This window comes from Diplotaxodon limnothrissa, linkage group LG3 (genome assembly GCF_057381915.1).
Source record: "Diplotaxodon limnothrissa isolate DT_005_m linkage group LG3, D_limnothrissa_male_GT1.1, whole genome shotgun sequence".
Taxonomy (NCBI): Eukaryota; Metazoa; Chordata; class Actinopteri; order Cichliformes; family Cichlidae; genus Diplotaxodon; species Diplotaxodon limnothrissa.
In genome coordinates this window covers 60720952-60727347 of record NC_140598.1, presented here as the reverse complement: position 1 = coordinate 60727347, position 6396 = coordinate 60720952, and the positions used below count along the sequence as shown (strand labels likewise).

The window sequence follows — 6396 nt, the reverse complement described above, 5'->3', positions numbered from 1 at the left end:
TGCAGCTATTTTTTTAAATGCAGCCAAGGCGTTTTTAAATAAACATTTCAAACTATTTACAGAACAATCAGCTGTTCTGCATCAAATCTGATGCCACACAAATTATTTGTTCCCCTCCAAAAAATAATTTCTGTCCACTATGAGATAAAGGAGAACAACAGTCTGATACCTGCAGGCCTGACAGCAGCAGATGTATCACTCCTGTACAGTGCTTTAAGTGGCCCAGAAGAGGTGCCGGTACTCTATTTTTTTTCCGCCTCCCCTGAGGTAACAACAACTATATTGAATGGGTTTTATATACAACAGTCAACAGACAACCTTATACAAAATAATAAATCATTTTATTAGTTTGTGGATTTGCTTGAGCTAGAAAGAGCTACTGAACATAAATAAAATGTGCAAAAAGGTATTGAATTTTTTTTTTAACAAAATGTACATAAAATAAATTATAAACTAATTTGTATTTTGCTCTCTCTTGAGTCACTGCTGCTATCAGCAGCAGCACTTGTAAAGTGTACCTGCAGAGCTTGGTAGTTCTCCCATACTACTTTCACTGTTCTCTCACTTGAAGCAACCCAAACATAATAACCATAGAACAGTAGAACATAATCTTGAGTCTTGAAGATGGTTCATTTCTTTACCCCTGAAAAATATACAAAAGCAGATTCAGCAAAATACAATCACAGTACACCAAATGAAAAATGAGAAATACTGTACAAATCATTTTACCTAGAAAAGGCTCCAGCACGTTTTGGGCTCCACTTTCCTTTCACTTTGGGCTTCGCAGTTTGTGGATGCTGCACTTCTCCTCCCTAGTGCCAGCCATGTCTGCACATATGTTTGTGTGTTAAACTGATCCAAGGGTGGTCCGTTGCATTTCAGGAAAATCATATTTGAAAGCCTTTTGATGTTGAGAGAGTTTCTTTTATCTGTCAAAGTATCATTCATTGAGCTGAAAGCTCGCTCGCATTCACTTGTTGATACTGCAATGGTGTGGACAGCTGTAAGAAGCGGCTTCAGGGCTGCTGGTGTCTTGGAAGCTTTAAGGTCTTTATACTCCCTAAATCCTAGGACACTTTCCCTCTCCCCAACTCTGAATCTCTGACATAAACGTCTGACCGCTGCATCCCCATATTGAATATCTAGAGATGCAGGCCAGGAGTCAGACTGGAGGACCTTGATGTCTGAGAGGAGGTGACTATCTGTCTTTTCAGATGAGGTTTTACTGACATGCGAGGAAGTTGTTGGAGTCATCCTGCACTTAACATTTTCAGCCAGGCTACGGAAAAATTGGCCATGGTTGATTTTTATAACCCTCTGATTTTCATGCAGGCATACATTTCTGAAGATTTTCTCCTTTTCAGCTTCAATGGCAGTTTGTGTGGGACCAGGTGTGGATACCATTGACTCAAACACCCGGATTTGTCGGTCCAGCTGCCTGTCGGCTTGATCCAAAGTCATGTCCCATCTCTGGAGCATTCTTGAGAGGTCACTGAGTTCTGTGAAAGCGTCATACATGATGCCAAGATTGACCACAAAAGAAACAGTAGTGAGAACATCATTGAGTCCTTTGTATTTTGCTCTCTCTCTTGAGTCCCTGCTGGTATCAGCAGCAGCACTTGTAAAGTGTACCTGCAGAGCTTGGTAGTTCTCCCATACTGCTTTCACTGTTCTCTCACTTGAAGCAACCCAACGCACTGATAAAACACGGCCTATCACAAGGAGACGTTGTCCAACATTGTGAGCACTCTCGGTTAACTCCCTTTGGTTTTTTGGTGATGCATGGTAGAGGGAGTAAAGCTGATCTAAGAATATTTTAAAGTGGTTGATTCCTCCTACCTCCTTCAAAACATCACAAACTGCCAGTTCCAGTCTGTGATTGGAACAATGCCAGACAAACAGGTAAGGGAATTTGGAACAAAGCTGCGCAGCAACTCCTGCTTTCCTCCCAAGCATCACTGAGGCTCCATCACAAGCAAATGCCAACAAATGTTGCTGTAGGTAGTGAGGGTCAAAGCCATTATTATGAAGACATCCTAACAGTGCTTCAGTGATGTCCTTTGCTGTGGTCCCCTGCAGCTCAATCAGTTCAAAAAATATTGTGTCTGGATTTTCACTGGAAATAGCTGACCGCAGGCACACGACAAGCACAGACTTTCCACTTATTGTAGTGGATTCATCAATGAGCACACACAATTTTCTTTCATTCATCACTATGTCATTGACTACCTTCTTTTTCATTTCAGCTGCAATGTGATCCAGTATATTTGCACATGAGTTATTAGAGTGCAAAACTCTGCCCATCTTGACACCATTTAAGACTTGCAACTGGACATCTATTGGCATGTCTGTAAAGGGACGCCCATGCTTGCCAATCTTATAAGCTGTTCTAAACACATTGCAAGTTGAAGTGTAGTCAGCCTTTCTCATATCTTCAATGTGTTTTTGCATTGTATTTTGTGTTGCCTTCTCTTTTATTTCAACTGCTTTCTTGTGATAAATTGAGTCTCTGTGCTCTTTTATTTTCTTTCGTAGTGAGTTTTGTTGTGCAGCCTTGTCCCTTCCAAAAGACGAGATTAAGCACCCACTCCACTCCTGCGACACTCTCTGCCCTTGCTGCATGTCCACGCGAGCACAAACTTGACTACACACACTACAACCCAACTTTTGATTTCTGCTGATCAGCCACTTGTAATTTGTGGAGAAATACCGGACTTGTGCTTGGGACCAACATTCTGGCCACTCATGCTCGCTAACGCGGCTGTTGTCATCGGTAGAAATGGTGTCATTCTCGTCCTCGTCGTCGCCAAAAGTGCCGTCGTCCGCGGCACTAGTGCAGCTTTCATTAGCTTGCGTCTGACCTGCAGCGATATCATTCTGGCTTGGTGGGGTGTCAGCCAGCGAGTCCTCTGATTCTGACCTTGTTCTTTTACTACTCAGAGTCTGAAGCCAGGAGAGCATATTAAGTGTTCATTGTTTTTGTATTTTAACGAGCAGCTGTTTGCGCGTTTTACACACCCTCTCCGGACCACGTTGAGTTGTTGACATGACAACGGCAAAAGCGACGCATGCGCTTTTCACTTGTAAAACACATTGGTGTATGGGTAATGTAGTCTCTGCTCTCGGTGGGACGAATTAGGAAGCGTGCTTGTGAAGGGCGCTCTGAAAAGCGGCAGTGCAGCCAAACGATGTGCAAATGAGAGTACCGGTACGCTAAAAGCACGTTCTGGGCGCATGGAGAGGTGGCGGTACTCTCAAGAGCTATATTTAGAAGTGGCGGTACTGAGTACCGGCGCGTACCGGCCCACTTAAAGCACTGCTCCTGTAACACCTGTAACATTCAGCAGTCGCCTCATTGTTCTGACGCACACAACAAAACTACTGACTACACTACACACTAACTACACAAGATTTGCGCTAAACGTCGCAAATCTCTCACATCTCAAAACACCACCGTCACTCCTAAAACTTCCCCCGTTTCTTAACAACTAGATGCCACGTTGCATTATCATTTTTTGATTGGTCGACATGGTACTTTTTTAGACGAATAGGAAAGGCAGAGGGGGTGGGGTTTGTTTTTGCTCACAGGTGGAGAGCGCTTTCGAGCCTTTTTTCTTATAAAACGCCAATTTAACCGTTTCTTCCGCAGTAAATATAAACAACCAGTATTCAGGAAGAAAACCAAACATTGCATTTTTTTTTTATCACAACTCTGGTTTTACGTGGCCTATCAACACGATTTAAAAACTGGTGTAAAGTCCCCAATTTTTCCGTCAATTGTTCCGTCTGTCCTGCTCACATCTCCAATGGTTGTACACGTTGTCATTAACATGGCTTCACTCCACATCAGCCACGCCGCTTTGCCAGCTAACACACCGGCGTCGGCACATAAGGACGCTGTCATAGCCTGTCAACAACGTTGATTGGCTGCGCATATACGCATTATTGGCTGGACTATGGGACAAGGTGGCATCGTTCCCATATGGGAGCAGCCAGTCACTTACTGACTAACACTGCAAAACAGAATTGTTAAAGTATTAATTTTAATTTCAATTCAGGTTAGATTTTTTTGTGCGCAACGCAGAATTTCTGTGCGCAGAGACTGTGCCAGCAGTGCGCAGCTTAGAGGGAACATTGCATAGGCCCACTAAAAGTTACAAAATAAGCTACTATCAAATACATTTACTGTAAACACATCAGAAGGTTATTTATGTGGCAAAAAGTTAGATCTATACAAAATGTTGCAGGGAAACGGAGAAGGAGCTCGTATAGGTTTGAGTTTTATTCACATCTGTTGTGCAGGTACAAATAGCAGAGTGGAAAACTTTATACTTTGTGTTTGCAAACATTAATTTATGAAGATTAATTAACATGAGTGTAGCACAAAGTAAAGGTGAAAGCAGTATTCTGACATGACAGTGCAATCAAAACACATTTTGCCACAACAATCTGTGAATAATTGTAACAACTGTCATTTTAATATTGGACAAACTAGTTGTGCAGCCCTAACCTGAAATATGCTGTTTGTTCTGAATGAAAAACGTTAGTCTTTGGTAAACATTTTAATCCCATTTATAGATGCAATATGTTATTTCAGTTAAGACTGAATGTTACCACACGTTCCCATCATTAGAGTGCATTTAAAGTGTGGAGAAGTCTGTGAAGGTTCTCAGTCATCCAGGTCATCGTAGTCTAAGGAGCTTGGAAAGAAAAGCGTCTGGACTTCTTTGAGTTACTTGAAGACGTTTCACCTCTCATCCGAGAAGCTTCTTCAGTTCTAAGGGTCAAATGGTGGAGAGTCCAAGCTGTATTGAAGAATTTCTAACTTCATGTAGGCTAAACAGCGGCCTAGAATTAGACTCAAAACCCTGCACTTGCCCAAAATAAAGGGGGCATTAATGTACCAGATTCAACAGAACTCCAGAAATAACTGCTAAGATGGGTCCAACACATCTGAGTTCATGCTGGAGGAACTGTGGGACACACTCTGCCAACCACACTCATATATTGTGGCTCTGCCCTAAACTCTGTGTATTCTGGAGGCAGATATTTGATGCTCTCAAAGACATTTTCCAAGGTAAATATTCCACTAAGTCCTACAGTAGCAGTGTTGGGAAGGATTGCAGAACATATTGACTGCAAAGCCAAAACTTACTTGCTAAATATATGACTCACTGCAGCCCTAAAATGCATAACTATCAGATGGTTAAAACCAGATATAATCTATGGATCCATGTCTGTCTGATGGAACAAATTACATACTCAGACTACAGAAACAAGTCTTTGAGAAACGGTGGGGACCCATGTTACCTTTACTATTACAATGAAGAACACCACCTAATTTTGTGAGCTCTCTCTCTCTACACACGCACACACGTGTGTGCTGGACATTCATGGCTGCTTTGTGTAGTTACAGTTGAATAGAGGAAGTGTAGGATGTATCACTGCTGATTCAAAATAACATGTAAGAGTTTGTGGAATGTTCTTTGTCTCTGTGTCTGTATATAAGATGTAAGGGCGGTGGCCACAATTCAGAGATGGTCCTGGTGTTTCACTGGGAAGCTCTCTCCACATTGTAATGTGTTTATTAAACCCGCTTCAAATCAAGCTCACTGGGTGCAGGTTATTGTTAAATTTTCCTCAACAATTTGGCGTTGTCAGGCTGGATTCCTCAGGTGAGTTTTGCTGAATCACTGGTATGCAGTGACTGGCCATCCTGAGGTAAAATTGCCTCAGTCCCACCGTTCCTTTGTTTTCAAAAAGGGGGAACGGCGGGGTGTGCTTCAGCAACTCACACATGCAGGAATTTTTAAAAGAACCAAGAGAGGCACTGCAGAGGATCTGCATCAGTGAGCTGTTTTGATTTGGGAGGATTTTATACGGGTGTAATTCATGGTTTGTATCACTGCAGTGAAAACTGATGTTACTGATCACGAGAGAGGAACATATGTTAGTGACAAGTTTCTGTGTTGTGTCCCACCTGTATCTACACAGACCCTGTGGTCTATATCATGAGCACCTACACATTAAACAACTGTAACATTATAATGGCATCAAGCTCACACTGAGGCCTGTGGGGCACTATCAGCCAGTGAGACAACAGACAAATTTCAGTGTTTTAACATATGAATATTAAATACTTAAGGGCTACTTGTTTAAACAATGGAGGTGAACGATACGTCATCATTTTACATGATAATATCACAGATGATAGACTAAATGAATAGATTTTAGGTAGGTGCTTGTGCATTCTTAAAGTCTGATATGTTGAACTGAACTGAGTGTGTCAGCTGTTCAAAGCCTCTCCCAGTCAGTGCTGTTCTCCATGCCTGTCTTACTGCACATGGTGTTATTAGCACAAACACTTTAAAGGTGAACATTTAGGACTTACTGCAA

General features: G+C 42.1%; 1 pseudogene; it reads right to left on the bottom strand.

Annotated features, from left to right (window-relative positions):
- Positions 1 to 729: 729 nt before the first annotated feature.
- On the bottom strand, positions 730 to 3048 carry LOC146636762 (E3 SUMO-protein ligase KIAA1586-like; annotated as a pseudogene).
- Positions 3049 to 6396: the final 3348 nt, after the last annotated feature.